Source organism: Trachypithecus francoisi, unplaced genomic scaffold (assembly GCF_009764315.1).
Source record: "Trachypithecus francoisi isolate TF-2019V2 unplaced genomic scaffold, Tfra_2.0 Lachesis_group12, whole genome shotgun sequence".
NCBI lineage: Eukaryota > Metazoa > Chordata > Mammalia > Primates > Cercopithecidae > Trachypithecus > Trachypithecus francoisi.
Genome location: NW_022681457.1, coordinates 8493896 through 8517696, shown reverse-complemented (window position 1 = coordinate 8517696; position 23801 = coordinate 8493896). Strand labels below are relative to the sequence as shown.

General features: G+C 47.1%; 2 protein-coding genes across 6 annotated transcripts in view; both read right to left on the bottom strand.

Moving 5' to 3' along the window:
• The window catches only part of LOC117093629 (zinc finger protein 468), a 170675-nt gene that overhangs the window by 77075 nt on the left and 69799 nt on the right, over nt 1-23801 (bottom strand). For 2 of the 5 annotated variants that reach the window (XM_033229030.1, XM_033229034.1), the window contains exon 1: nt 18398-18412. The exons of 2 other annotated variants lie outside the window; for them this stretch is intronic. The gene's annotated coding sequence lies outside the window, so the exon portion shown is untranslated. Of the gene's footprint in view, nt 1-18397; nt 18417-23801 lie in introns of those variants that run through there. One more of the 5 variants, XM_033229044.1, reaches the window with a different exon arrangement.
• The window catches only part of LOC117093598 (zinc finger protein 845), a 146678-nt gene that overhangs the window by 118504 nt on the left and 4373 nt on the right, over nt 1-23801 (bottom strand). The window lies entirely within an intron of this gene.

The window sequence follows — 23801 nt, the reverse complement described above, 5'->3', positions numbered from 1 at the left end:
CGAGCTGCCAAGGGACATAGGGTAAGGGCAGGACAATGACCTGAGACAGGAAGGGTTTTGGAGTCTGGGAAAAGAGAAAAGCAAATGTGACTGGGGCAGAGGGAGTCAGGAGATGCGGGCAAGCTCCCAGGCAGAGGCTGGACACTGGCAGGGGCCCTGGACACAGGGCTGTGGAGCCACAGTGAAGAGCTGGACTTTTGTCCTGGGGAACCCGGGAAGCCGGTGGAGGGTTCCCTGCCAGGGACCGAATGACCTGCTTTGGATTTAGCTGTGCTATCCTCACAGTGAAAACATTTTCACAGAGTTACCCTGAGAAGGTCTGAGATGAGTGAGATGTGCCTGAATTCTTACATGGGGCCTAGAAGGGCTAATTGGGAGGGTTGGTCTTTATCACCCCATCCTTGAGAATTAGAGAAGTGTCTTTCACATGCCTGGGCTAAAGAAACTTCTTTTGCAAGGTTCTGATGCCATTAATTCCTAACATTTAATTTTTCCTTACGAGAAAAGTACAGTAACATTTACCAAATGCAGCAGTGTAAACACACAACTACTGACCTTGAAAACAGGGAGGCCGAGGTGGGCGGATCCCCTGAGGTCAGGAGTTGGAGACCAGCTTGGTCTACATGTAGGAACCCCGTCTCTACTAAAAATACAAAAATTATCCAGGCGTGGTGGCGCACGGCTGTAATCCCAGCTACTCAGCAAGGCTGAGGCAGGAGAATCGCTTGAACCCAGGAGGTTGAGGTTGCAGTGAGCCAAGATCCCAGCATTGCACTTCAGCCTGGGCAACAAGAACAAAACTGCATCTCAAAAAAAGAAAAGGAAAGGAAAGAAAACAGGGAAAGAGGGTCCGCTGTTGAACTAAGACATAAGCAAATTCTTTCAATCAAGAATACATGGGTGGTCAGGTGTGATGGCTCACACCTGTTTTCCCAGCACTTTGGGAGGTCAAGGTGAGTGGATCACCTGAAGTCAGGAGTTTAAGATCAGCCTGGCCAACATGCTGAAACCCTGTCTCTACTAAAGATACAAAAATTAGCTGGGTTCCATCCACAACTTATTTAACCTCTTGCTGCTCCTTCTCCCCAATCTTTAGATCGTCCTCAATCTCCATCTATTTCCACCTCTTCTCCCATCTCTGCACCTCCTGAGCTCTCCCTGTTAAATTCTCTCTTCCCCGTTATACCCCCCAGCCAGTCCCCCTCAGTCCAATAACCCTTCTGCCAGGTTGAGCAGGGCCCCTTCCTCCTTGTCTGGGGCCTCCTGCTCTGAGTCACCTTGTTTTCCTTTTAGCTGAGGGCATCTGTTCTTCCAATGTCCTATTTCTTTACAATAAGCACACTGGTTATGCTGCAAGCTCTGACAGCCAGGCTGAGTCTCTTTCATGGGGTCCCCCTTCCCTTGCCTCTTTGGGGGGACCCTCTGATTGCTGCAGCTAACAGGTCAGCGTTTCGCCGGGCCCAAAGTTCATTCTCTTTGCTGTTTTCCTTATGGCTTACTGCTTCCCTGTTTACAAACACCTGGTTAACTATTTCTAATAACTGTGACATATTCATCCCTGCAAACCCGGCCTGTTTCTACAGTTTTCTTCTAATCTTTTCTGCGCTTTGACTAAAGCCATGTTAATCATGCGCTGATTTTCAGGGCTACCGGGATGGAAGGGAGTAGACATACAATAGACCTCACACAGCCTCTGGTAGAATTGTGCTGGACTTTCTTCTTTTCCCTGGATGACCTCAGAGGCCTTGTTAATGTTTGTGGCCTTCCGGGCTCCCCTCTTTAATCCTTCCAGGAGAGCTGCCCTGTGTGGGTTCAGCCTTTGCATGTCCTCTCTCATTTGGGTCCCACCGGGGGTCGGTTCCTGGGAACTGGGTCCTTACATACTCTTGGGGGTTTTGGTAACCAGCCGGTGCCTGTTCCTCCAGCCACTTAGTCGCTGCTTGGAGCTCTCTCCGCCTTTCATCTGTGTTAGAGAGGAACGTGAGCGTGTTCTTCCTGATGAGGTAGCGTCAGCCTGAGTGGGGTTATGGGTCTGGATAATAGTTTGGAGCAGAACAGGTAGAGCTTGTGACTTTTCCGTATAGGACGAAGTATTGTTTTTCCAGTTGAGAAGGTGGACAGAGGTGAAGGGCTGGTACACAAAACACGCCTCTCCACCATGTGCCCATCCTCATCTATCCCAGTACACCGCTGCTCTCTCAGGGGCATTTGTATCCCAGTTTTGGTCCAGCTGCCAAGGGAGGGGTTTCTCCCGAGGCTTCACATCATCTCTTGTCTACTCTGGGTGGCCTAGGGATACGTTTGTCTTGTGGAGATGCAAGCACTGTGGGCTCAAGAGTGGGGAGTGTTTCTCCCTGGTAAGGGGAAAGCACCTCTGGGATCACTGGTGCCATCTCCTGCAATGGGTCTTCTGGTATTGGGACAAACAGAACTTCAGGAGTTGATTTCCCTCGGCGGGTGGAGCGGGATCTTTCCATGACTATCTGTCCCTTTGCTACTAGCACTGCTGCTGCCTGTCCTCTTAGCCACTGTGAGGGGTCTAGCACCAGCTGTAACCAAGTGTCTATGTATGGGAACTGGTCTGAGGGTCCTGACTTACCAGTTACCTTGTGCTATACCTTAGAAACAAGGGACCTGTCTAGGCTTCCTTCTGATGGCCAACCCACTTCTAATGTTGGCCAATCTATTTCACACAAAGTTCTAAGTTTTCTTGGTGTCACAGCAACCCCATAGTCTCCACTAAATCCCTTCTTAAAATTTTTCAACAGTTTCCAGCAGAGTGGGCTTACTTTGTGTCTGACCCATGTTTCCTCAAGACAAAACACACTAACAGCACACGCACACCACAGAACAAAGAACGGGTAAAAAGGGCACACACGCACTTTTTCAGTTTACACCAAATTAGAATCAAAACCAAAATCAGTGTATCCAGAAATCCAAGCCAGGTCAAAACCAAATCCAAAATATCAAGCAATTCAAGTCAAGTCAAAAACCAAGGTGCTGGTACAGGCACACTGTGGGTGATCAGGCCACACTTCCACTCAAATGGAGGGGACAAGTTCCAAAGACCAGTGTTACTAAGTTTCAGAGTTCCAGACTTAAAGTGCCAGTTCCTTCCCAGTGCTCAGCCCCTGGGTTGATCCTCTGCGGGGACCTGCTGTGCACCGCTCCGACAGGCTTTTTACTGGGGCAACTGCCTACCCGGGAGCATGCTCAGGATCCGCATTGCTCAAGCTGGCCCGAGTCCCCCACACGGATGTTCTACAGGGCAGGCCTGAGCGGCCTAAGGGGCTGCCTCGTTAATCACCTCGCTTCCCAGTCAGGGAACCAAGAAATGTAGCAGGAGGATCAGCAGACAAAACTCCTCAGACACCGGATTAAAGAAGGAAGAGGTTTTCATTTGACCGGGAGCGTCAGCAGACTTACGTCTTAAGAGCCAAGCTCCCCAAAGAAAGAGTTCCTGGCTGGGCGCGGTGGCTCAAGTCTGTAATCCCAGCACTTTGGGAGGCCGAGATGGGCGGATCACGAGGTCAGGAGATCGAGACCATCCTGGCTAATACGGTGAAACCCCGTCTCTATTAAAAAATACAAAAAACGATATTGATTCTTCCTATCCATGAGCATGGTATGTTCTTCCATTTGTTTGTGTCCTCTTTTATTTCACTGAGCAGTGGTTTGTAGTTCTCCTTGAAGAGGTCCTTGACATCCCTTGTAAGTCGGATTCCTAGGTATTTTATTCTCTTTGAAGCAATTGTGAATGGAAGTTCATTCATGATTTGGCTCTCTGTCTGTTACTGGTGTATAAGAATGCTTGTGATTTTTGCACATTAATTTTGTATCCTGAGACTTTGCTGAAGTTGCTTATCAGCTTAAGGAGATTCTGGGCTGAGACAATGGGGTTTTCTAAATATACAATCATGTCATCTGCAAACAGGGACAATTTGACTTCTTCTTTTCCTAACTGAATACCCTTGATTTCTTTCTCTTGCCTGATTGCCCTAGCCAGAACTTCCAACACTATGTTGAATAGGAGTGGTGAGAGAGGGCATCCCTGTCTTGTGCCAGTTTTCAAAGGGAATTTTTCCAGTTTTTGCCCATTCAGTATGATATTAGCTGTGGGTTTGTCATAAATAGCTCTTATTATTTTGAGGTACGTTCCATCAGTACCGAATTTACTGAGCGTTTTTAGCATGAAGGGCTGTTGAATTTTGTCAAAAGCCTTTTCTGCATCTATTGAGATAATCATGTGGTTCTTGTCTTTGGTTCTGTTTATATGCTGGATTACGTTTATTGATTTGTGAATGTTGAACCAGCCTTGCATCCCAGGGATGAATCAATATCGTGAAAATGGCCATACTGCCCAAGGTTATTTACAGATTCAATGCCATCCCCATCAAGCTACCAATGAGTTTCTTCACAGAATTGGAAAAAACTGCTTTAAAGTTCATATGGAACCAAAAAAGAGCCTGCATTGCCAAGACAATCCTAAGTCAAAAGGACAAGGCTGGAGGAGTCACGCTACCTGACTTCAAACTATACTACAAGGCTACAGTAACCAAAACAGCATGGTACTGGTACCAAAACAGAGATATAGACCAATGGAACAGAACAGAGTCCTCAGAAATAATACCACACATCTACAGCCATCTGATCTTTGACAAACCTGAGAGAAACAAGAAATGGGGAAAGGATTCCCTATTTAATAAATGGTGCTAGGAAAATTGGCTAGCCATAAGTAGAAAGCTGAAACTGGATCCTTTCCTTACTCCTTATACGAAGATTAATTCAAGATGGATTAGAGACTTAAATGTTAGACCTAATACCATAAAAACCCTAGAAGAAAATCTAGGTAGTACCATTCAGGACATAGGCATGGGCAAGGACTTCATGTCTAAAACACCAAAAGCAACGGCAGCAAAAGCAAAAATTGACACATGGGATCTAATTAAACTAAAGAGCTTCTGCACAGCAAAAGAAACTACCATCAGAGTGAACAGGCAACCTACAGAATGGGAGAAAATTTTTGCAATCTACTCATCTGACCAAGGGGTAATATCCAGAATCTACAAAGAACTTAAACAAATATACAAGAAAAAAACAAACAACCCCATCAAAAAGTGGGCAAAGGATATGAACAGACATTTCTCAAAAGAAGACATTCATACAGCCAACAGACACATGAAAAAATGCTCATCATCACTCACCATCAGAGAAATGCAAATCAAAACCACAATGAGATACCATCTCACACCAGTTAGAATGGCAATCATTAAAAAATCAGGAAACAACAGGTGTTGGAGAGGATGTGGAGAAATAGCAACACTTTTACACTGTTGGTGGGATTGTAAACTAGTTTAACCATTATGGAAAACAGTATGGCGATTCCTCAAGGATCTAGAACTAGATGTACCATATGACCCAGCCATCCCACTACTGGGTATATACCCAAAGGATTATAAATTATTCTACTACAAAGACACATGCACACGTATGTTTATTGCGGCACTATTCACAATAGCAAAGACTTGGAATCAACCCAAATGTCCATCTGTGACAGACTGGATTAAGAAAATGTGGCACATATACACCATGGAATACTATGCAGCCATAAAAAAGGATGAGTTTGCATCCTTTGTAGGAACATGGATGCAGCTGGAAACCATCACTCTTAGCAAACTATCACAAGAAGAGAAAACCAAACACCGCATGTTCTCACTTATAGGTGGGAATTGAACAATGAGATCACTTGGACTCGGGAAGGGGAACATCACACATTGGAGCCTATCATGGGGAGGGGGGAGGGGAGGGGGGAGGGGAGGGGGGAGGGATTGCATTGGGGAGTTATACATGATATGATGAATTGATGGGTGCTGATGAGTTGATGGGTGCAGCACACCAACATGGCACAAGTATACATATGTAACAAACCTGCACATTATGCACATGTGCCCTAGAACTTGAAGTATAATAAAAATAAATTTAAAAAAATACAAAAAACTAGCCGGGCGACGAGGCAGGCGCCTGTAGTCCCAGCTACTCGGGAGGCTGAGGCAGGAGAATGGTGTGAACCCGGGAGGCGGAGCTTGCAGTGAGCTGAGAGCCGGCCACTGCACTTCAGCCTGGGCGGCAGAGTGAGACTCCGTCTCAAAAAAAAAAAAAAGAAAGAAAGAAAGAGTTCCTGGCCCTTTTAAGGGCTTACAGCTCTAAGTGGTTCCACGTGAAAGGGTCGTGTTAGATTGAGAGCACATGTGGTTAGAGTTGGGGTTAATCTTTTAACCTCAGGTCTGGTCATCAGTGGCACCGGCTGGTCTTGCCACTGACTTCATTCCTGTTTTTCAACTTTTACTTCCTCCTCCTCTTCAGAAACAGGAGACAGTAAGAGAAATAGCTTCTCTCCTCACCTCGGCCTTCCGAAGTGCTGGGATTACACGTATGAATCACCATGCTGGGCCCAAGAAATACTCTTTACTTTGCTTTTTAAATGTTGAGAAAATACAATAGAAAACTAAAAAAATCTTCCCCAGATGAAAAATCATCTTCACTATGAAAAAAGAGAAAGAAAGAAAAACCATTTTATTAATAAAGAGCCTTAGACCTGGATGTGATGGGAAATAGAGACCAACAGCTGAGAGGTTGAAAACAGAGAAAGAAACTTCACTGTTCCGTACAACCCTTTAGGTACATGTTTTCTTTTTTCTTTTTCTGGAGACAAGAGTCTCACTGTTACCCAGGCTGGAGTGCAGTGGCGTGATCTCGGTTTACTGCAACCTCCGCCTCCTGGGTTCAAGCAATTCTCCTGTCTCAGCCTCCCGAGTAGCTGGGATTACAGGCACCTGCTACCATGCTGGGCTAATTTTTGTATTTTCAGTAGAGACAGCGTTTCACCTTCTTGGTCAGGCTGGTCTCAAACTCCTGACCTCATGACCCACCCACCTCGGCCTCCCAAAGTGCTGGGATGACAGGCGTGAGCCACCGTGCCTGGCCTAAGTACATGTTTTCAAGATAAACACTCATCAGTCCTCAGGAAAGAGGGCTTGACAACACCCTTGGTCCTACATAGTTCATTGTGGCTCTACTTGGTAATGGAGGTGACCATCTGTGTCAGCTAATGAGCTTCATGCAGAGGAAGGGGGGAAAATGCTAATCCATGTCGTTTTGGCAAGTGTGATATTACAACATAGCGACAGGTGCCCTCTCTGGTGAGGCCCCTACAATCCGACAGAAACTGATGTCAGCAATAAATAATAACATTTAGAATACATGGTTAAGTATAGAGTTTATGTGAACACAAAGCTTGAGGATAGCCACCTGGAAACCTCAACTCCAAATGAAGGGGGTCCGTGTTCCCAAGTAGAGACGTTAACGTTTCACACACACAGAGGGAAAGACAGAGAAGCTTTAGCAGAATCACCACATTTTCCATTCAAGACCAGTGCATAGGTTGTAGCAACTTGATTGGTGATGGATTAATACACTTAAAGGAAGGTTACTTTATCACTCCAGAAGGGACAATGATGCCAGGAGGTCTTGTCTCTGGGGCTGCTTAGTCTTCCTAATTATTTACAGGAAAACTTTTTTTTTTTTTTTGAGACAGTCTCGCTCTGTCACCCAGGCTGGAGTACAGTGGTGCAATCTCCGTTCACTGCAAGTTCCATCTCCCGGGTTCAAGCGATTCTTCTGCCTCAGCCTCCCAAGTAGCTGGGACTACAGGCACGTGCCACCATGCCCAGCTAATTTTTGTATTTTTAGTAGAGATGGGATTTCACCATATTGGCCAAGCTGGTCTCAAGCTCCTGACCTCTTGAACCACCAGCCTCGGCCTCCCAAAGTGCTGAGATTCCAGGCTTGAGCCTCCTTGCCTGGCCAAAACTTTTTTTAAAATTGATATTAGGAAACTGAATTGTATACCTTTTTTTTTTTTTCCGGTATGGAGTCTTGCTCTGTCGCCCAGTCTGGGGTGCAGGGGCATGATCTCGGCTCACTGCCACCTCCACCTCCCTTGTTAAGCAGTTCTCCTGCCTCAGGCTCCCAAGTAGCTGAGAATATAGGCGCGCTCCACCACGCCTTGTAATGGCTTTGTATGTTTACTAGAGACGGGGTTTCATCAAGCTGGCCAGGCTGGTTTTTCAAGTGATCTGCCCGCCTCCGCCTGCGAAAATGCTGGGATTACAGGCTTGAGCCACCGCACCTGGCCAGGAAAACTCTTAAAAGTTTCGCCTGCGGCCGGGTGCGATGGCTCACGCCTGTAATCCCAGCACTTTGGGAGGCTGAGGTGGGTGGATCACGAGGTCAGGAGATTGAAACCATCCTGGCTAACATGGGGAACCCTGTCTCTACTAAAAATACAAAAAAAAGTAGCCAGGCGTGGTGGCAGGTGCCTATAGTCCCAGTTACTGGGGAGGCTGAGGCAGGAGAATGGCGTGAACCCTGGGGGCGGAGCTTGTAGTGAGCCGAGATGGCGCCACCGCACTCCAGCCTGGGCGACAGGGCGAAACTCCGTTTCAAAAAGAAAAAAAAAAAAAGTTGCCCCTGCATGCCATTGGACTTTGGTTGCATGACCACCTTCATCTCAAGGCTCAGAATTATTTAAAGGTCCGTAGCTTTTAACGTGAAATACTTGACGTTTGAATTATTTAATTTCCTACTGAGATACAGGTACTATCTCCCTTGTTTGCCTTTCAAAGAGAGCTCCCAAGTCCTTCTGAAATACATCCCTGGATCATTAAACTTAAAAAAAGTTCAGTTACTTTCTAAAAAATACCACTTCAGGCCAGGCGCTGTGGCTTAAGCCTGTAAACCCAGCGTTTCGGAAGGCCGAGGCAGGCACATGGCCTGAGGTTGAGAGTTCAAGACCAGCCTGACCAATATGGAGAAACCCCATCTCTACTATAAATACAGAAATTATCCAGGCATGGTGGCACGTGCCTGTAGTCGAGTTACTTGGGAGACTGAGGCAGGAGAATTGCTTGAGCCCAGGAGACAGAGGTTGTGGTGAGCCGAGATTGCGCCATTGCACTCCAGCCTGGGCAACGAGTGAAACTCCATCTCAAAAACAAAAAAATAATAACAATAATAAATATGGCCAGGTGCAGAGGCTTACTCAGGTGAGATTCTGTCTTTAAAAAAAAAAAAAACAGCCGGGCGCGGTGGCTCAAGCCTGTAATCCCAGCACTTTGGGAGGCCGAGATGGGCGGATCACGAGCTCAGGAGATCGAGACCATCCTGGCTAACATGGTGAAACCCCGTCTCTACTAAAAATACAAAAAACTAGCCGGGCGAGGTGGCGGGCGCCTGTAGTCCCAGCTACTTGGGAGGCTGAGGCAGGAGAATGGCGTGAACCCGGGAGGCGGAGCTTGCAGTGAGCTGAGATCCGGCCACTGCACTCCAGCCTTGGCGGCACAGCGAGACTCCGTCTCAAAAAAAAAAAAAAAAAAAAAAAAAAAAAAAAAAAAAAAAAAAAACAACCTACCACTTACACAGTAGGGCATTCTCAAAAACAAGGGGAACGCCTCCTCTTCTTCTTTTGTCTTTCAAGGTGTGATTTGTGACTGAAAACTTTGTCACATTCTTCATGTTTGTAAGGTTTCTCTCCAGTATGAAGTCTACGATGACGTGCAAGGTGTGCTTCCTGATTAAAAACCTTGCCACATTCATTACACTTGTAAGGATTCTCTCCAGTATGAATTGCCTTATGAATTACAAGGGCTGAACTTCAGTCAAAGGTCTTGTTACGCTCACTACACTTGTAAGGCTTCCCTCCAGTATGACGTCTACAATAGTATTTAAAAGACGACGTCTGACTGAAGGTCTTGCCACACTCATAACAATTGTAAGGTTTCTTACCAGAGTAACATCTACTATGGCATACAAAGTATCGCTTCTGATTAAAGACCTTGCCACATACATCACATTTATATTGTTTCTCTCCTAAATGGATTATCTGATGTTTCCTTAAGAGTGAGCTATAATTAAATGATTTGCCACTCTCATTACATTGGATTTTTCTCTCATGTGTACTTCCCATTTTTTGTGTGAGTAATGAAGAGTGGAGGGAATTATTCCCATCGTTATTAGAAATATGGGTTTGGGACTATAAGAAATTCTTTGGGATGTTCAAATTAAGGAGGCATTGTTGATAGGCTTCTCAACTTGATTACCAATTTTCCCTTTGGGCTGAAATATGTGCAGTTCAGGCAGACATGAATGAAAGCTTGATCCAAGCTGATCTTTAATAGGCTTCTTTCCAGCATGCCTTTGATCATATCGGTCTGTACTACCTGTCAACTTTTTGATTTCTGTCATTAGCACACCTGGCTAATTTTTTATATTTTTAGTAGAGACGGGGTTTCACCATGTTAGCCAGCATGGTCTCGATCTCCTGATCTTGTGATCTGCCCACCTCAGCCTCCCAAAGTGTTGGGATTACAAGCATGAGCCACCGCGCCCGGCCTACAGAAGCCTTTCTCTTATTTCAACTGCAAAGAGGCTCCCGCTTTCACTCCTCCTCCTCAGCACAGACCCTTTACGGGTGTTGGGCTGGGGGATGGTAAGGTCTTTCCTTTCCCATGAGGCCATATCTCAGACTCTGAGTTGGGGGAAACCTTGAACAATACCCAGGCTTTCTTGGGCAGAGGTCCCTGCGGCTTTCTGCAGTACATTGTGCCCCTGGTTAATAGAAAATGGAGAATGGCGATGACTTTTACCAAGCATACTGCCTGCAAACATATTGTTAACAAGGCACATCGTGAACAGCCCTAAATCCATTAAACTTTGACTCAATACAGCACATGTTTCTGTGAGCACAGGGTTGGGGCTAAAGTTGCAAGTTAACAGCATCTCAAAGCAAAACAATTTTTCTTAATACAGATCAAAATGGAGTTTCTCGTGTCTTCCTTTTCTGCGTAGACACAGTAACAATCTGATCTCTCTTTCTTTTCCCCACAATGCATTGCCTTTAGTTCAATAGTTCGCTATGTGTAAAATGCAAAACATAGAATGTGTACTGGGAAAATTTTAAAACTGAGTCAGAGAAAACTGTGTAGAAAACAAATTGCACAACAAAAACAAAAAATATGATGCAGGCTCTCTGGCCTAAATATTTGTATTGGCTAAAAATCATTATCAGATTTCTTTTTCTCCAATAGGATGTTCCCGCAGAAGAGGCCTTTTAGAGAATTTGGTTCTGTGTTGACTATTCATGAATAGAACTAATGTGTTTTTATTTTTATTTTTTCTTTATTGATTTTTGAGATGGAGTTTTGGTCTTGTTGCCCAGGCTGGAGTGCAATGCCATGATCTTGGATCACAACTTCTGCCTCCTAGGTTCAAGTGATTCTCCTGCCTCAGCCTCCCGAGTAACTGTGATTACAGGCATGTGCCACCGTTTATAGTTTTAGTAGAGACGTGGTTTCTCCATGTTGGTCAGGCTGGTCTCGTTGATCCAGCTGCCTCGGCCTCCCAAAGGGCTGGGATTACTGGCTTGAGCCACGGTGCCCGGCCAGGACTAGTGCTTTTATAAAAAAGAGATAATAAAGTGCTCATTGCCTGTTCCCCTTTACACGTCAGGACTGAGATGTTAATGTAAAGTTAAACATAAATGTGGCCTATGTGCACATTCAGGCACAGCACCTTTCCTTAAACTTATGACACAGAATCCTTTGCTCACAGGTTTTCCTGCTGACCCTCCCCCCAACATTACCCTGTAGTCCTGCCACATCCCCCTCTCCAAGACGGTAGAGATAGTGATCGATAAGTACTGAGGGAACTCAGAGACCAGTGCCAGCGCGGGTCTTCTGTATGCTGAGCGCTGGTCCCCTGGGCCCACTTTCCTTCCTCTATACTTTGTCTGTGTCTTCTTTCTTTTCTCAGTCTCTCATCTCCACCTTGCAAGAAACACCCACGGGTGTGGAGGGGCAGGCCCCCTTCACAAAGTTGTAGGACTACAGGCGTGAGCCACCACACCCGGCCACACATTTATATTATAGCCTCTTGACCTTCGGCTCCCAGCTGCCGTGTGTGTGTGTGTGTGTGTGTGTGTGTGTGTGTGTGCGCGCGCGCGCGTGCGTGCGCATGCGCTCATGTGCTGTGACAGGCAAGGAACAGCCAGCAGAGAGTCATCGCCACTGCCCTGGCAGGAGGAGGTGGCCCTCGGGCTGCAGTGCACTGTGCTGTTTGCACTCTGATCCTTGGAAGAATCTTTCCTGAAGTCAGAGCCTCCAGATCCTCCAGAACAGAACTAGTTGTGTAGGGGTGTGTCCTTCATGCCCCTCAGGACCCTAATCTTCTCCCCACCCTTCCTGAAGGGAATCCAGGACCCTGACTCTGAGTGCATCACCTGCTGGTAGCAAAGCCCCTGCCCATAATGGCCAAACTGGGCCCTGGTGATGTGCAGAGCACAGAAGACCCGGGAGCTGGAGTGAGGCAGTGACACAGATGACAAAAATGGGGATGCCTTGGCACTGCCTGAGGACACAAGGTCTGGTCTGTAGGGCTATTCTGACCCTAGTGAAGCCTTCTCCTCTTATTTTGATGGAAATAAATAGCAACAGGAAGTTTATATCTATGGCGAAAAGAAAGAGAGATCAGCCTGTTACTGTGTCTATATAGAAGGAAGTAGACATAAGAGACTCCATTTGGTTCTGTATTTGAGATGCTGTTAATCTGTGACCCTACCCCCAACCTTGTCCTTGCAAGAGACATGTGCTGTGGTGACTCAAGGTTTAATGGATTTTGGGCTGTGCAGGATGTGCTTTGTTAAACAAGTGCCTGAAGGCAGCTTGCTGGTTAAAAATCCTGCCAGTCCCTGGGCAATGGAACATCTCGGTGTGAGACCCGATTGTATGCTCTGTTTACTGAGATAGGAGAAAACCACCTTATGGCATAAGGTGGGACTTGCTGGAGCAATGCTGCTAAGAGGTTTCTGGAGATGTTTGCATATGCATCTCAAGGCACAGCATTTTCTTTTGAACTTATTCATGTCACAGAGATCTTTATCCATATGTCTTACTGCTAATTTTCTCCCTACAATGATCCTATTGTCCAGCCACTCCCTTATCTTTAAGATGGTAAAGATAATTATCAATAAATACTAAGGGAACTCAGAGACCGGTGCCGGCGCGGGTCCTCTGTAAGCTGAGGGCAGGTCCCCTGGGCCCCGCTTTTCTTTCTCTATACTTTGTCTCTGTGTCTCATTTCTTTTCTCAAGTCTCTCATTCCACCTAACGAGAAACACCCACAGGTGTGGAGGGGCAGGCCACCCCTTCAAGATCAATTAGATTTGAAATTTCCAGAAGAAATGTGGGACCATCCCCACACTTGCCCCAGTGTTCCCTGAAGACACCTCAGCATCTGAACCACAACCTCAGAGTAGATGCTGCAGTTGTCCTGTGGCCAAGATGGGAAACAGGTATCCTCCAATGAACAGAGACACAAAACACTCAAAATAATCCATGCAGAAAGGCGTCTCTGGGCAGGCACAGTGGCTCCCACTTGTAATGACAGCACACTGGTAGGCCAAGGCAGACGCATCACCTGAGGTCACGAGTTCGAGACCAGCCTGGCCAACATGGTGAAACCCTGTCTCTACTAAAAATACAAAAATAGAAGCAGGCACGGTGACTCTGACCTGTAATCCTAGCACTCTGGGAGACCAAGAAAGGTGGAGTACTTTAGGTTAGGAGTTCAAGACCAGCCCGGCCAACATGGTTAAACGCCATCTCTACTAAAAATACAAAAAGTAGCTGGGCTTGGTGGGTGTCTGTAATCCCAGCTACTCGGGAGGCTGAGGCAGGAGAATCAGTTTAACCCAGGAGGTGAAGGTTGCAGTGAGCCAAGATTGTGCCACTGCACTCCAGCCTGGGCAACAGATTGAGACTCAAAAGTAAAATAAAATTAAAATTAAAATACAAAAATGAGCCAAGTGTGGTGGCATACACCTGTAATTTCAGCTACTTGCAAGGCTGAGGCACAAGAATCATTTGAACCCAGGAGATAGAGGTTGCAGGGAGCAAGGTCACAAGACTGCACTCACAGCCTGGATGACAGAGTGAGACTCTGTCTCAAAAAAAATTAAAAAATAAAAAGAGCATTTCTGATATGACTGATGCAGAGATAATAAAATCTGAGTAACATGAAAAAGACTGATGGGCAGAGGGAACTTCAGATGGGGGTGAGAAGGCATGGGAGACATCTCTGAACCTAGACCTGAAGGAGGACATAGAGACAGGGCCATGATCATTTAGGGACATAGGGTAAGAGCAGGGACAACGACCAGAGACAGGAAGGGTTTTGATGTTTGGGAAAAGAGAAAAGCAATATGCCTGGGGCAGAGGGAGTCAGGAGATGCGGGCAAGCTCCCAGGAGGAGGCTGGACACTGGCAGGGGCCCTGGACACAGGACCGTGGAGCCACACTGAGGAGTTGGGCTTTCAACATTTGTCCACATAGACCAGAGGGCCTTGAGGGAAACATGCACTTAATAGCTCACAGCTCAAGATTTTAACAAATGACCTAAGGAAAGAAAACTGAAAAAATAGACTAACTGGTTAAACTACATTTTGATGTTAAAGGTTTCCAATAAATAATAAAGAGTAGAAAGCATGCAGACCTCGATCTGAAACAGACACAACTAATTTCAAACAGAAACTACTTTGAAATTGTTTTTGAAAAATCGAACAAATTCAGATGTCAACAGGAAAATAACTAGAACATATACATGTACAGAAAGGAATGATGTGAGCTGATTTTTGGATGCCACAAAGGCGTCTTTCAGAAGAAGTGATTATGTATTTAAAAAGGAATTTTTAAAATTAAGATTTATCTCAAACTGCAAAAAAAAAAGAATAAGGAAAGAAATGAAGAGGAACCAGAAAGAAAAAAAAAGGAAATCTATTTACATAATGAGAATAAAAGCACTTTTGATGTCTCTTTTGTTTTTTATTTTATTTTTTTTGTTTGTTTTTTTGAGATGTAGACCCAGGCTACAGTGCAGTGGTACCATTTTGATTCACTGGAACCTCTACCTCCCAAGTTCATGCGATTCTCATGCTTCAGTCTCCCGAGCAGCTGGAACTAGAGGTGCACGCCACCACACCCGGCTTACTTTTTTAGTATTTTTACTAGAGACAGGGTTTCACCATGCTGGCCAGAATGGTCATGAACTCCTGACCTTAGATGATTGGCTCCCAAAGTCCTGGGATTACATGCATGAGCCATCACCCCTGGCTTTGATGTTCCTTTTTTTTTTTTCAATTTTTCTTTTTTGAGATGGAGTCTCACTCTCACCCTGGATGGAGTGCAGTGGCACAATCTTGGCTCACTGCAACCTCCACCTCCTGGGTTCAAGTGATTCTCCTGCCTCAGCCTCCTGAGTAGCTGGAATTACAGACGTGTGCCAACATGCCCAGCTAATTTTTGAATTTTTAGGAAAGACAGGATTTCATCATGTTGGGCAAACTGGTCTCAAACTCCTGACCTTGTGATCCTTGTGATCCACCCGCCTCAGCCTCCCAAAGTGCTGGGATTATAGGCGTGAGCCACTGCACCCTGATGTCCCTTTAAAAAAGTACTATGGGCTGGGCGTGGTGGCTCACGCCTGTAATCCCAGCATTTGGGAGGCTGAGGTGGGGGGAATCACCTGAGGTCAGGATCATCTGAGTTCGAGACCAGCCTGACCAACATGGAGAAACCCAATCTCTACTGAAAACACAAATTTAGCTGAACGTGGTGGCTCATGCCTGTAATCCCAGCTACTCGGGAGGCTAAGACAGTAGAATCGTTTGAACTCGGGAAGCAGAAATTGCGGTGAGCCGAGACTGTGCCATTGCACTCTATCCTGGATGAGAGCGAGATTCCATCTCAAAAACAAACAAACAAAAAACGACTATGTAGGTCAGGTGCGGTGGCTCCTCTATGGAATCCCAACTGTAACCCCAGTCATTTGGGAGGTCAAGGCAGAAGGATTCTTTGAGCCCAGAATTTTGAGACCAGCCTGGGAAACATAGTGAAACCCCTTTATTACAAAAAAAAAAAAAATACAAAAGCTAGCCAGCCTTGATGGCTGATACCTGTGGTCCCAGCTACTCGGGTGGCTAAGGTAGGAGGATCACTTAAGCCTAGGAGGGCAAGGCTGCAGTTGGAGGAGACCACGCCACTGCACTCTAGTCTGGGCGATACAGCCAGACTCTGTCTCAAAATATCAATTAATTAATTAACTTAAAACTATTGCATGATAACAGAAAGTGATTTTTTTCTCTCACTTCACTGCCCCACTTCCTATTCCACCCTGGGAAAAGGAAAGAGAATGTCTAACAAGTGAATAAAGACAGAACCCTGGGGCTGTATAGGGATTCCAAGTGGAAGCTGACCTCTGATGCCAAGATTTATAGAATGTACATGCCTAAGAGATAGGAATTTTAAAATTCTCAATCTCATCTATATAATTTAAACAAATTTTAAGTTATTAGATTATATACATAGAAGTCAACATGTCACGACTAATCATATCCAAAGAAGTCCCTCATCCCCTTTTTTTTCTTTTGAGACAGCGTCTAGGCCGGGCGCGGTGGCTCAAGCCTGTAATCCCAGCACTTTGGGAGGCTGAGACGGGTGGATCACAAGGTCAGGAGATCGAGACCATCCTGGCGAACACGGTGAAACCCCGTCTCTACTAAAAAATACAAAAACTAGCCGGGCGAGGTGGCGGGCGCCTGTAGTCCCAGCTACTGGGGAGGCTGAGGCAGGAGAATGGCATGAACCCAGGAGGCAGAGCTTGCAGTGAGCTGAGATCTGGCCACTGCATTCCAGCCCGGGCGACAGAGCGAGACTCCATCTCAAAAAAAAAAAAAAAAAAAAGAGACAGCGTCTTGCTCTGTTGACCAGGCTGGAGTGCAGTGGCATGATCTCGGGTCACTGCAGCCTGGACCTCCTGGGCTGAAGTGATCCTCCTGCCTCAGCCTCCAGAGTAGCTGGGATTACAGGTGTGCACCATCACACCCGGTTAATTTTTTTTTTCTTTTGGCAGAGATGGGGTTCTCACTATGTTGGCCAGGCTGGCCTCGAACTCCTGGACTCAAGCAATCCCCTTGCCTCGGTCTCCTAAATTGCTGGGATTACAGGTGTGAGACACTGCGCTCAGCCCCTCTGTCTTCATTACTGTGCTTCCCTCCCTAATTCTGTACCTATCTCTCATTCGCCCCTTCTCTCTCTAGCTTGTGTTTTCTTTTTCCCTGGAATTCTGCTCCTCATTTTGTACCCCTCTCCTCTTGTGCTGTTTATCCCCTTCTTCCCTCTATTTCTTCTCTTCCACCTCTTCTGCTCCATCCTCGCAACTTATTTAACCTCTTGTTGCTCCTTCTCCCCAATCTTTCGATCATCCTCAATCTCCATGTATTTCTGCCTCTTCTCCCATCTCTGCACCTCTTCTGCTCTCCCTATTAAATTGTATCTTCCCTGTTAAACCCCCCTGTCCCCACTCTCCAGCACCCCAGATCCCCAGGTGTCCTCCCTGCTGTGGTTCTCCCTCTGTTCTCCTCACCACCAGCACCACTCTGCTCTGTCTGCCCTGGCTCCAAATCCCTCCTCTTCTCCCTCACTCTGATGAGCCTCCCTCTTTGCTGCGCTTCTCCCTACCTTGCTGTCCTTCATCTCTTTGTACATCTAGCTTTTCTCTACATTTCTCCAGTTGTTTTTCTCCTCCTGTTTTTCTTTTGTTTTGTTTTTTTCATTTTTGCTGTCTGTCAGCAAATCCCTGACCCATCCTCTGCGTTGCCATCTGTTAGGGTCTTTCTCATTCTTCTTTTCTCTGTCTCAGGTTTTCTACTGCTCTCTCTCGTTCTCCTGATCCCTTTGGCCCATACAATCACAGAGGGCTTTGGAGTAAGACGCCTGCATCCCGAAGGAGCGCATTTTCCAGGGGCTGGAGCTGGGCAGGCAAGAATACCCGGTGTCATAGTACAGGCCCCCGGGCACCTCCCCAACGCGGGCTCAGGAGAAACAGTGATTACTGAGGGAAGACCTGGGGAGCATTAGGGCCCAGCACAAGGAGGGAGGTGGGGGGCGACGGCGCCTTAAGACAAAACTGGGAGGCGCCCAGGGCGGGAATCCGCCTCGCGGTAAGGAGTTTAAAAAGTGCGGGTCGGGAGGAGTCAGAAAAAGGTTTTGAGCAGGAAAACTAGGCGATAGGAAGTGTATACATTGCCCTATAGCAGAAAGATTCGGGACGGGGCGAGCCTAAGGTGACTTTAAACCCAAAAGGAAGCGACCCCCGGACTCTCACGGGGATGTCTGGGTGAAGAAAGACGGGCGAGAATTCCCAGGTCTATGAGGACCCCACGTGCCTGGTACAGAAGCGCCGGGGACCTGGGAAGCGCAGATTTAACACAACACAGAGCAGAACTCACCACCGCGGTGGGACCGCCACTCCACGCGATCCGCTTCCGGATTTGAGAGAATCTGGGCGCGCAGGACGGAAGATAGGCCTGGGTGGGACCCTCGAGGAGATGGGCGGGGCCTAGGTGAGGTAGGGGCGGGGCGTGAGACCGAGAAACCTTGCCCTTCAAAACCGACAGAGGGCGGGGCCGGGGCGGGACCTGTGAGTCTCTCAGCCTCCTTCCCATCGCCTCTGTTTTCGGGTTTTGGAGACAAGAGCAGCCAGGAAGACTGAAGCATGATTCAAAAGCCCTGGAATTGTCTGCAACGGGGATGCAAACTAGAATGTGAAATGCAAAGCCCTGCCTGGAAGGAACGTAGGATTTCATGCTGATGGCCCAAAGAATAGAATAGAAATCCTCTCCCTTTCTATTCTCCATTCACTAGGAAAAGGGTCCACCCTGTGCTCAGAGACTTCCATAGGGCCACCGCCTGGGATGCAGGACTGAGTGTTCAGGCCAGGGAGGAGTGAGGTCTCCACCTGCAGCTTAAACACAGCAGGCATGTGGGTGTGGGGGCGAAAGCCTGAATTCCCAGTTACTCAGGAAGCAGTGGCGGGAGGATCGCTGAGTCTGGGGGTCCAAGCCAGCCTGGGCGACAAAGTAACACCTCCTCCCGCACCGCTCCCTTCCTTGTCTCTCTTTTTTTTTTTTTTTTTAACTTTTTGTTAAATTTTTGATTGTGTGAGACAGGGATCCAACATTATTCTTTTTCATGTGGATATCCAGTTAGTTGTCCCAGCACATTTGTGTAAGAGATCTATTACTTTTATTTTTGTATCTACATTTTTTCTTTTCTTTTTTGAGACAGACTATTTATCTGTTGAACAGGCTAGAGTGCAGTGGCGAGATCTCGGCTCACTGCAAACTTCACCTCCCGTGTTAAAGTAGTTCTCTTGCCTCAGCCTCCCAACCAGCTGGGATTACAGACGCGCGTCACCAAGCCTGGCTAATTGTTTTGTATTTTTAGTAGAGACTGGGGTTTCACCACGTTGGCCAGGCTGGATTCAAACTCCTGACCTCAAGTGATCCAGCCTCCTTAGCCTCCCAAAGTGTTGAGATTACAGGCGTTAACCACCGCGTCTGGCCAGGAAAACTGTTAGACGTTGCGTCTGCAGCCAGGCGCCGGTGGCTCACGCCTGTAATCCCAGCACTTTGGGAGGCTGAGGCGGGCGGATCACGAGGTCAGGAGTTTGATGCCAGCCTGGCCAATATGGTGAAACCCTGTCTCTACTAAAAAATACAAATATTAGCCAGGCATGGTGGTGCCTGACTGTCGTCCCAACTATTCAGGAGGCTGAGGCAGGAGAATCGCTTGAACCCAAGAGGCGGAGGTTGCAGTGAGCTGAGATCAGGCCACTGCACTCCAGCCTGGGTTACATAATAAGACTATGTCTCAAAAAAAAAAAAAAAAAAGGAAGTTGTGTCTGCATACCATTGGACTCAGGTTGCATGACCATATTTTTTCTAGGCTCAGAACTATTTAAAGGTCTATACTTTTAAATGGAATTATTTGATGTTTGAAATATTTAATTTCCTACTGAGGTACAGGTACTGTCTCTTTTGTTGTTTGCCTTTCAAAGAGAGACCCCAAGTCCTTCAGAAATACATCCCTGGGTTATTAAACTGAAACAAGTTTAGATTGTTTCTTAAAAATACCACTTCAGGCCGGGTGTGGTGGCTCACGCCTGTAATCCCAGTGTCAAACCACTGAGGCGGGTGGACCACCTGAGATCAGGAGTTCGAGACCAGCCTGACCAACATGGAGAAACCCCATCTCTTGTAAAAATACAAGATTAGCTGGGCATGCTACTGCATGCCTGTAATCCTAGCTACGCTGGTGGCTGAGGCAGGAGAATTGTTTGAACCTGGGAGACAGAGGTTGTGGTGAGCTGAAATCACACCATTGCACTCCAGCACCGACAACAAGAACAAAACTCTGTCTCAAAAAAAAAAAAAAAAAAAACCTCAGAAGTGAAGGAGGCCGGCCCCACCACACCTGTGGGTATTTCTCGCAAGGTGGAGACGAGAGACTGAGAAAAGAAATAAGATATGGAGACAAAATATAGAGGAAGAAAAGTGGGCCCAGGGTACAGCGCTCAGCATACGGAGGACCCGCCCCGGCACTGCTCTCTGAGTTCTCTCAGTGTTTATTGATCACTATCTCTACCATCTCGGAAAGGGGGATGTGGCAGGACTATAGGGTAATGGTGGGGAGAGGGTCAGCAAGAAAACGTGTGAGCAAAGACTCTGTGTCATAAATAAGTTTAAGGAAAGGTGCTGTGCCTGGATGTGCATGTAGGCCAGATTTATGTTTGACTTTACACAAACATCTCAGTGCAGTAAAGAGCAGTATTGCCACCAGCATGTCTCACCTCCAGCCATAAGGAGGTTTTCTCCTATCCCAGTAAATAGAACGTATGATCGGGTTTTACATGGAGACATTCCATTCCCAGGGAGGAGCAGGAGACAGATGCTTTCCTCCTATGTCAACTGCAAAGAGGCCTTTATCTTACACTAATTCTCCTCAGTACAAACTGTTTACGGGTGTCAGGCTGGGGGACTGTAAGGTCTTTCCCTTCCCACAAGGCCATATCTCAGGCTGTCTCAGTCGGGGGGAAACCTGGACAATACCCAGGCTTTCTTGGGCAGAGGTTCCTGCGGCCTTCTGCAGTGCACTGTATCCCTGGATAACCGAGAATGGAGAATGGCAATTACTTTTACCAAGAATACTGCCTGCAAACACATATTTAACAAAACACATCCTGCACAGCCTTAAATCCATTAAACCTTGAGTCAATATAGCACATGTTTCTGTGAGCACAGGGTTGGGGCTAAGGTTACAGGTTAATAGTATCTCAAAGCAGAAGAATTTTTCTTAGTACAGATCAAAATGGAGTTTCTTATGTCTTCCTTTTTCTTTTTTTTTTTTTTTTGAGATGGAGTCTCGCTCTGTCACCCAGGATGGAGTGCAGTGGCGCCATCTGCTCACTGCAAGCTCCGCCGCCTCCCGGGTTCATGCCATTCTCCTGCCTCAGCTTCCCAAGAAGCTGGGACTACAGGCGCCCACCACCACGCCTGGCTAATTCTTTTTTTTTTTTTTTTGTATTTTTAGTAGAGACAGGGTTTCACCGTGTTTGCCAGGATGGTCTCGATCTCCTGAACTCGTGATCCACCCGCCTCGGCCTCCCAAAGTGCTGGGATTACAGGCGTGAGCCACTGCGCCTGGCCATGTCTTCCTTTTTCTACATAGACATAGTAACAGTCTGATCTCTCTTTCTTTTCCCTACACAGAAGACAGAGAAAATGTATTTACAAATTTTCTAAATAAAAGTCCTAAGGAAAGAGAAAAAAAAAGTTTTTTTTTAATTTTCAAAGCAAATTATGCCTCTCATTTATTTCCTTCTTTGTTTGAGACAGGGTCTAGCTCTGTCACCCAGGCTGGAGAGATTACAGCTCACTGCAGCTGTGAAATCCCTGGCTCACATGATCCTCCCACCTCAGCGCCCCAAGCAGCTGGGACCACAGGCGTGCACCACCACACCTGACGCATTTTTTGATTTTTAATAGAGACGATGTCTCACTACGTTGCCCAGGCTGATCGCGAACTCCTGGGTTCAAGTGATCCTCCTGCCTCGGCCTCTCAAAGTGCTGGGATTACAGGTGTGAGCCACAGCTCCGGGCCCTGACTTTATTTCCACGAAATATGAAATTATCCTGCACTCCTGGGTGTAATAGGCAGTTTTGCACGTCACCTTTCAGTTTCCATTATCCACTTAAACAACCCAGGACCTTGCTTAGTTTAATAAGCCGTTCTGTCAGTCTTCGCTGCAACCAGCACCCCACTCCACCCCTTTACCGAGGTCCCTGCCCCTCTCCCCCGCCCTGCCCCAGACTGAGGGGAGCTCGCCCCAACTGCAGGACGCGCGACTCTACCTGCTCAAAAAAGGCGCTTTGCATTAAAACCATTTTCAATTTAAGAGGAAAAAGTATTCAGCGTTCAGTACACGTGGTCTACTACATAAGTAGTTTTACCTTCCATTGTTTGAAATGTTAAAACAGGCAGGAAGCATCCATGTGATATTAGGGTATCATCAGGGCACAAGGGAATGAATCCACCAACCAGAACCCGGAGGATCCGGTCCTAGAGGGAGAGGATGACAGCTGGCGAAGTCCATGGCCCAGCTGAGGAGAAAGCCCGAACCCGCCTCCTCCAGGCCTGGCCCTTTATAACCACCCACCTTCCAGAGCCCTCCCCGTTGACGGCGATAACCCTCTAGCCCAGCCCGCTGTCCGGCCCGGACCGGACCGGCACCCTGGCAACCTCCTCCTTCTTGCCCTGTCCCCAGCCTCTAACCAGGCCCCACACCCACAGTGGCCTCCACTCTCTCACCCTGCCCCAGCATCTGTTCAGGCCCCGCCCCCTCAGCAACATTTTCCCCTCCTGCCCTGTCCCCGCTTGGTGTCCAGAACCCTCCCAGACAGGATTCACTACCAGCCCATGGTTGTTCTGCACGGAGAGCCCAGGACTGACTCAGGTGAGCGTTTGTTTCTGTTTCAAACCTGCCTTTCGTAGCACCCTAGCCCCCAGTCCAGCCACACCAGGAATTTGGGTGCGTCGGGATGTTTATTTCCTTCTTTGTTTGATGGAGTCTCGCTCTGTCGCCCAGGCTGGAGTGCAGTGGCGCGATCTCGGCTCACTGCATGCTCCACCTACAGGGCTCACGCCATTCTGCTGCCTCAGCCTCTTGAATAGCTGGGACTACAGGCTACCGCAGCCACGACCGGCTAATTTTTTGCATTTTTAGTAGAGAGGGGTTTTCACTGTGTTAGCCAGGATGGTCTCCATCTCCTGACCTTGGGATCCACCTGCCCCAGCCCCCCAAAGTGCTAGGATTACAGGCGAGTCACCGCGCCTTTTTTAATAAAATATTTCACATATTACCAAACCCAGCCAACCAATGCACTCATAACAGATTCGGAGATTAAAAAATATATTCCCAATAAAACATGTCCAACTCTTCAGATAGGGATGACATTTTCAGCGTGATATGGTAACGTGACTGTGACCTTATTAGCAGTTTTTATGCGAATCCACTGGGGAATGGAACAATTTTGCTTTTGTTTCTTGGCCAGGACCCACTTAATTCTGAAAGTCTTGTGAGAAGACATGGCAAGAAGCGAAATCAAGCACACACTATGATGACGGAGAGAGGAGAAGGGGCTTGACTTTTTCTTTTTTTCAGACTAAGTTTCTTTCTTTGTTCCCAGGCTGGAATGCAGTGGTGCGATCTTGGCTCACTGCAACTTCCGCCTCCCAGGTTCAAGTGATTCTCTTGCCTCAGCCTCGTGAGTAGCTGGGTTTGGTCAAAATATA